This window comes from Falco cherrug, chromosome 6 (genome assembly GCF_023634085.1).
Source record: "Falco cherrug isolate bFalChe1 chromosome 6, bFalChe1.pri, whole genome shotgun sequence".
Lineage (NCBI taxonomy): Eukaryota > Metazoa > Chordata > Aves > Falconiformes > Falconidae > Falco > Falco cherrug.
In genome coordinates this window covers 34,777,083-34,783,504 of record NC_073702.1, presented here as the reverse complement: position 1 = coordinate 34,783,504, position 6,422 = coordinate 34,777,083, and positions in this window count along the sequence as shown.

Sequence of the window (6,422 nt, the reverse complement as noted above, 5' to 3'; positions counted from 1 at the left end):
CAAAAGCGGTCAATGCAGGCTGTGCCTGGGGCCACCCGAGCCTGTTACCTCCTCCTGTGTGTTGGGTTGCGTGTACCTGACACACATGAGGAACTCCAGGCTTCACTAAATTCCCAGAGACTGGAGCTGTCACTGCATTTTTTTCTGTATATTGAAAGTTAAAATCACATTGATGCAACAGACAGGTAGGCTACACTCTCTGGTTTTTCTTTCCCCCCAGTTTTTTCAACCCCAGACCAGTCACGTTCTCAGCTGCCAGTGTGGGCCGCAGGGCCAAATCCCTGCTTGGTGCGAGCTGCTGGAAGAGCTGAGCAATAGGTTCCTCAGTGGCGATTTGCACCACACCATCCTCGGCCCTGTGCACAGCCATCCCCGTGGCAGAGCAGTGCACTGCTGGGTGATGAGAGCTGTATCCCTGTCCTCACTGTCTGTAGGGACACCCAAACACAGGCACGCACATACTCACACAACCCCAAGCCGCACGTACACACATCTACACACACCAGGCACACATGCCCACACCAGCTGGCACGCACACACACACGGGTACACAGACCCAAGGAGCAAATCCTGCCAGGCTATGACAGAGGGGAGACAGGAAATCCCACAGCTCATCCTCTCAACCACACAGCGCCTATCAAGGTGCTCAAGCACTGAGTTTCCCATCTGTTCTCCATTGCAGCTTCTTCTAAACCCTTTTGGGCTTTCTTGAATTTCCATCAGCCCAGCCCAGCCCAGCTGCAGGACCTTCCCAAGCCGCCCCAGCCCTGTGCAGCGGCACAGCAGCTCCTGCCCCCAGCCCTTCCCTACTCCAAGGGCAGGCTCCCTTCTCTCCCAGCGCAAACCTTTTGTGCATAATTTCATGCTGGCAAAGAGCCATCTTCTACCAGCCCCCTTCCAAAACCAAATTAGCACGCTGCTGCAGCAGCAGAAATTGGAGGGGAAAGGCTGCAGTTTTATTTTACAACTCAATTAGCAAGTTTATACAGAAAAAACACCCATATAACCAAGGGAGGTTTTATGTCCGTTCAGCTTCAACAGCAAATAGACTTGTTCCTCTTGAGGGTACTCCTAATTGCTGTGGGTACAGTGATGTGCCCATGGTGGCCCTCAACCAACATGGTGACACTGGCTCCAGCCCTGCACATTTGCTCCATCTCTCTTGGCTCTTACACTTTGCAAATCCTCTGAGTACCTCCAGTACGAACTGAAAAACACAGTTCTGAGACTGTCCCATCACTCTGTTCACTAAGTATTAAACAAATCAGAAGTCTGCTGGAACCTAAGATGAAGGGCCACATATGCCTCCAATACTTCCCTGAGAACCTGTCCCAAATAACATGGAGCCAATGGCTTATACACCCAGGAGAGATCCTGACTCCTGTACCTTAACTGCTTGCATGTGTCCCACCACAGTCTCTCCCTTCCTTCACTGACAGGCCCTCCAGGGCGGGTGTTTGGAAAGAAGGGGGCGGTCAGCTCACTAAGCCTGTGGGGTTTTTTACTGGGAACATTTTGGGGATGCTGATTCCTTCAGAATCAGGAAGGAATACTTCCTGCCTGGCTGACACTTGGGCTTGTCCCCTCTGTTGCCATCTCCCTCCCTCTGCTCCCTCTCTTGGTCCCAAGTGGTGCCCTGCTTGCCCTCCTGCATTGCCCGTGGTGGTTGGGGACCTTTGTGTGTGGAGCACTGATTCATTTCCATGTGTGGGGTTGAGTCCTGGGCATGGTGGACTCTCCTACCATGGCTGCATCCTCTTTTGCAGCTGTGGGCAAGGTCCCAGCCTGGAACTCTTGCCTGCCAGAGAGGGGTTGCTCTGCAGAGGGTCTTCAGCAAAGGAAAGATGTGGGCATCTGATTTAACCAGAACCCCATCAGCTGTGGAAGACCACTTCTCAAAGGAGGAAACCGAGGCAGAAAGGAAATCCTCAAAATTTCCTCAACCCCCCCCTCCACGTACCTGGTGTCATAGCCATGTTCCCACAGCCCTGTACCTCCACAGATGTTCACCTTGCCTGTCATCAGCACTTTTTGATGGAATGAAAAATAAACTGCAGTGACAAATCCCCTCCCTGTTTCGAAACTGGAGGTGTTTGTGGCTGTTTCCATTAGCTAAGCCAGTGGGGCTTAACCAAATTTGGAAGTCTTGAGCAAGTTCAGATTGGTCAGAATGTTGATGCTAGTGGTTATTTGGAAAACTATGTTTTCATGTAGTGACCACAAAAGAAGCTTCTTGTGGCTTCACTTAACAATGTCTTCTAGCGAGATGGCTACAAGTGACAGCAAGGCCAGCTCAGCAAGCAACCAAGTAACAGCATTGTTTTCATTCCGAATCATCCAGCAGCTCCTTCCAAAACTTGCTTAAACTGAAGCCAAGCAGACTTCTTTCTGATTGTCTGCATGGAGATCGCTAGGGAAGATAAGACAAATCAAGGTACAAAATCCATGCATGAAACATCAGATGGGTTCGAAGGCCCCACAGGGCTGCTTTCCTTCAGGCCCAGAGAGCTTACGTCACCTCAGTCTGGATGTCTAAAGCTATGTTTGTCTCACATCACTTTCTATTTGAACATTGTATTCTAGCTAGCGGACAGGAGACTTATGGAAACGCTTTGCTGAGAGTTCAATCCTTCTGGAAACATAAAAGCTTTTTGGATTAGACTTTCCATTCCCCTCAGGGAAAATTGTCCTATTCAGCATCTGGTCGACAGGGTCTGGCATAAGCCACCTGAAGATAGCAAGTCAAAACACAGTTGAACACTCAGTCAATTTTGGGGAAAAAAAACCCACCAAAAAAACCAAAACCAAAACCAAACAAGAAAGAAAAAAAGCCCATTTACTTTTTGAAAAGTGCAGTCAGCAGGTAATTTGTCAATGCACCAAGCCACAGATGCCGAATAAGGGTGGTGCCTCACCCCGTGTCCTTATGGTGGTAGTCTAGGCTAGCATCTGGTTGGAAGGGGTGGGATTCACCTTGCTTCATTTTGGCTTCTTTCTCAGTCTAACTAATCACCTTCCTCCCATTAACAGTTACTGAAGGGAGAGCCGTAGCTCCAGAAAGTGATTCCTACAGCACTAACCGAAGAACTCAGCTGAGACAGCTGTTACAGACATTCTGGTCTTCTTGTGCAGAAAGACCTGAGTTTCCTCCCCACCCCTGGCTGTCCTGTGTGAGATGTCACGGGGGGAAGTGCTCTCCTACAGCTCTCCTCACAATCTGCTTCATGCTTCCTTGGTTTTACATATTCCACACCTTTGAGCTCCACACAGTCCCTTTTTCTTTCATCAGTGATTTCCCAGATCATCACATTTCTCCCCAACTTCTTGTCCTGAAACTCCCACCCTCCTTCTGAAGGCTCTTCAGATTTGGGGCATATCAGACAGTTCTGAAAAGGAGACCTGGCTGGGAGAGCATCTGCCAGCAGGCACCCAAGGGAGCATCAGAAAGGGAACATTGTACACAGTACTCATCCTGATCTTTCCAGTTCCCAGGAGACCCCTTCTCTACCCTCTCCCCACCCCTCCCCAGCCAGCACAGCTTATCATGGCTGTTGTGTCATTCTCGCCTCTCTGCCACTCAAGGCAAAGGATGTCTCCATACCAAACCCAAGCTCTTTGGTTTGCATCTCAAAGCAAATTCTAACCAATAACTCCAGCTCTGGCCCACTCCTAACTTTCTGGATGCACGTGTTCACCACTATGAATGCGGAGGGAAGGTGGGGATTTTGTCCCCTTTAGGTTATTGTCCCATCTTTTGGTATTCTTTATTCCTTGCCAGACAGCTACCTTTGCTCTCTCATTCACATCAGTGCTCTTAACCCACATTTTTATTTTCCACTGCAGACAAGCCAAATGGAGCTAAACTCTGAAGTCCTTCTTCACAGCAGGACTTCCCAGTGACAGGGGCCTGGCAAAGGAAGTCCTCCCCCCAGGAACTGATTTCCCTCCCTTTTGGGAGTATCATCTTGAGCAGAAATCAACAGGTGGATGCATCCTACCTAAGTGCAGCTAACAACACAAGGTACTTCGTTGGAGGTGTCAGCTTTGGTTTCCTTGACAGTTACTCTGGGGACACCAACAAGCCATGGGGATCAGCTGAGGCATGCAGAGGGCCAGAGCAGACCTGCCACCCCCTCAGCTCCAGCCCAGTCCTCCCTTCGCTCCTCTGTGTCTGCTGCTGGGCTGGGCTGTGCGGAGGAAGGTGGGTGTCTGGTTGGGGAAAAGGATGTGGTCCAAGGTCCTGTTTGATTGCAGCTTTGCATAGTCTGGATCACTCCTCTCAGAGGCCGTGTCTCTCTGACCTTGCCAGGGTAGCATGTTCTTCCGTGATGGACATGGGTGATTTTGGCCAGACACTTGGCAGTTAGTAGAGATGCCTCTCACCTAAAGGCTCCACAGAAACCAAACACAGGGTAAACTGAGCAGCTCATTAAATACTTTTTACCACCACTGTGTGTTCTGGCCTCCTGTCCAGTTCTGCGTTTTAACCCCACAATTTCTGTGTTCCTTTTCCATCTTGCCTTTTCCAACTTTTCTTTCTAGACATCTCAAGCCCTGGCCCTCTTTCTCCTTCAGCTGTTGAGTAGCATGAGGAGCTCCGAGGATAGGAAACCACCCCAGAGGGCTATCTGGACCCACCTCAGCAGAGGGAGTGGGTGGCTGCCGTGGGACGGAGCATCAGCGCAAAGCCGAGTCCCGGGGAGCGCCCGGCTTGCAGGCAGGGATCACTCCCAGGGCAGGAGCACCATCTCCCGGTGACGGGTTTTGTAGCAGCAAGCCTCCACGCAAAGTGTTTCCCAGTGCACAGCTGAAATGTAGAGGACACCAGCAGTTTGGAACACAGACACTCTGGTTTCTCTCCCCCTTAGGCTGTGAAGCAGCTGTACAGCGCCCCAGTACAAGTGTGTATTTTGTATGAGAGGGAGCGGGAACACTGGCTGTGAACAGGAATACATTACGCAGCCACATCCCTTTCCCTTTGTGCCATGCTGTCAGATGGACTTCTGAGTGGGAGTCGCAGGATCAGCTGTTAAAAAGTTTTTACTGCAGGTGAAGCTCCATCTTATTTTGCATTGCTCTGACTCTGTCTCAAAGAGCCCTCGAGGCAACAAAATGAGCTAATCACATCTTGCTTAAGGGTCCTTTGCATAGTTTTTCTGTGTAAGTCAGAACACGCTTTTTGTCCATGCCTTTGCCTAGGTAGATGCATTATGAGGATATATATGCAATGTACTAAATCCTGCAATCCTTGCACATTTATTTAGCGCTCCCACTAAAGTTAAAGGCATGCCTCTAGGCAGTGACAGCTGCATGGATGAAGCCACCGATACATGTCACTGGGTGGGATGTCAAATGCCCTGTTAATAATGACCTTGATTTCCTAATACATTCTAGTGGCACATGTTCACAACTGCGTATTTACAGCTCTTCACAGAGACTGCAGGTTGGTGTGGGCTGTGCTGACATGAGTATTTTGATAACATACATTTCTGCCTTTTATATTGGATGCAGACAATGTGCTTGCTTTGCCTTGCCCACTTGCCCTGTTCCTTCCCATTCACCCACTCACGTGCAGGTTCAGGCACCTGAGACCATCTGGTGGCACCTGAGGCATCCGGACCTCCAGTTGCTGCCTCAGAAAAGGGTGGGACTGTCCTATACCTTCCGCCTCACCTACCAGCACCATGTAGATGTCTTGGGTGCCTTGCAGCCTGCAGAGACACCAGGTACCTCTTTTAGCACCCGAGCAAAGCACATTCCCTTATGAGAAAATAATCAGAATTTAGTGAGCAAAAATATATAAGATGGGACTTTCCAATATCGAGGAGATCCTTGAAGAGCAGCCCGCTATTTGTGGGTCACTTCAGCAGTGTCTGGGGAGCTCTGCCTGTTTCTGTGGTTCACGTATTGATCCCACCAGGTTAGCAAGTCAAAATATGCCGTTTGGGGCCTTTTGCTCTGTGTCCAGAAGAAAAGTGCAGCTGAAAATTATGTGATATGACTGTCTCCTGCATGAAACAAAATGATTGTCTGGCAGGCAGCTGCCAGTTTGCTAACAAGCCATTTGCACTTGGAACAAGGAGGTGTGAAATTCTCCTTCTATCCTTTCTGCAGGGCCTCACCCTGCAGCGCTGATTGAGTTTGGGCTGACAGTTTTAGGAAAAGCCAAAGGCACAAGGACAGTTAAAGGTCTTCCTGGACCTTAGTGATTTAGCTATGTGGAAACTGCAAGCAAACCCAGCTCTGAATCTTCTCAGTAGTTTTTTCCTCTGCACAGTGATGGCTTGTGGATACAGTATTTGTAAGACAGGTTGTGAATGTAAAGATCTGTCTCATGAGCTCTCCTGGTGGATGTACTTGTGCAAGTAGAGCTAGCCACTTAGGCTGCACCTATACAGGTAAATTAAATTATTCCATGTCCA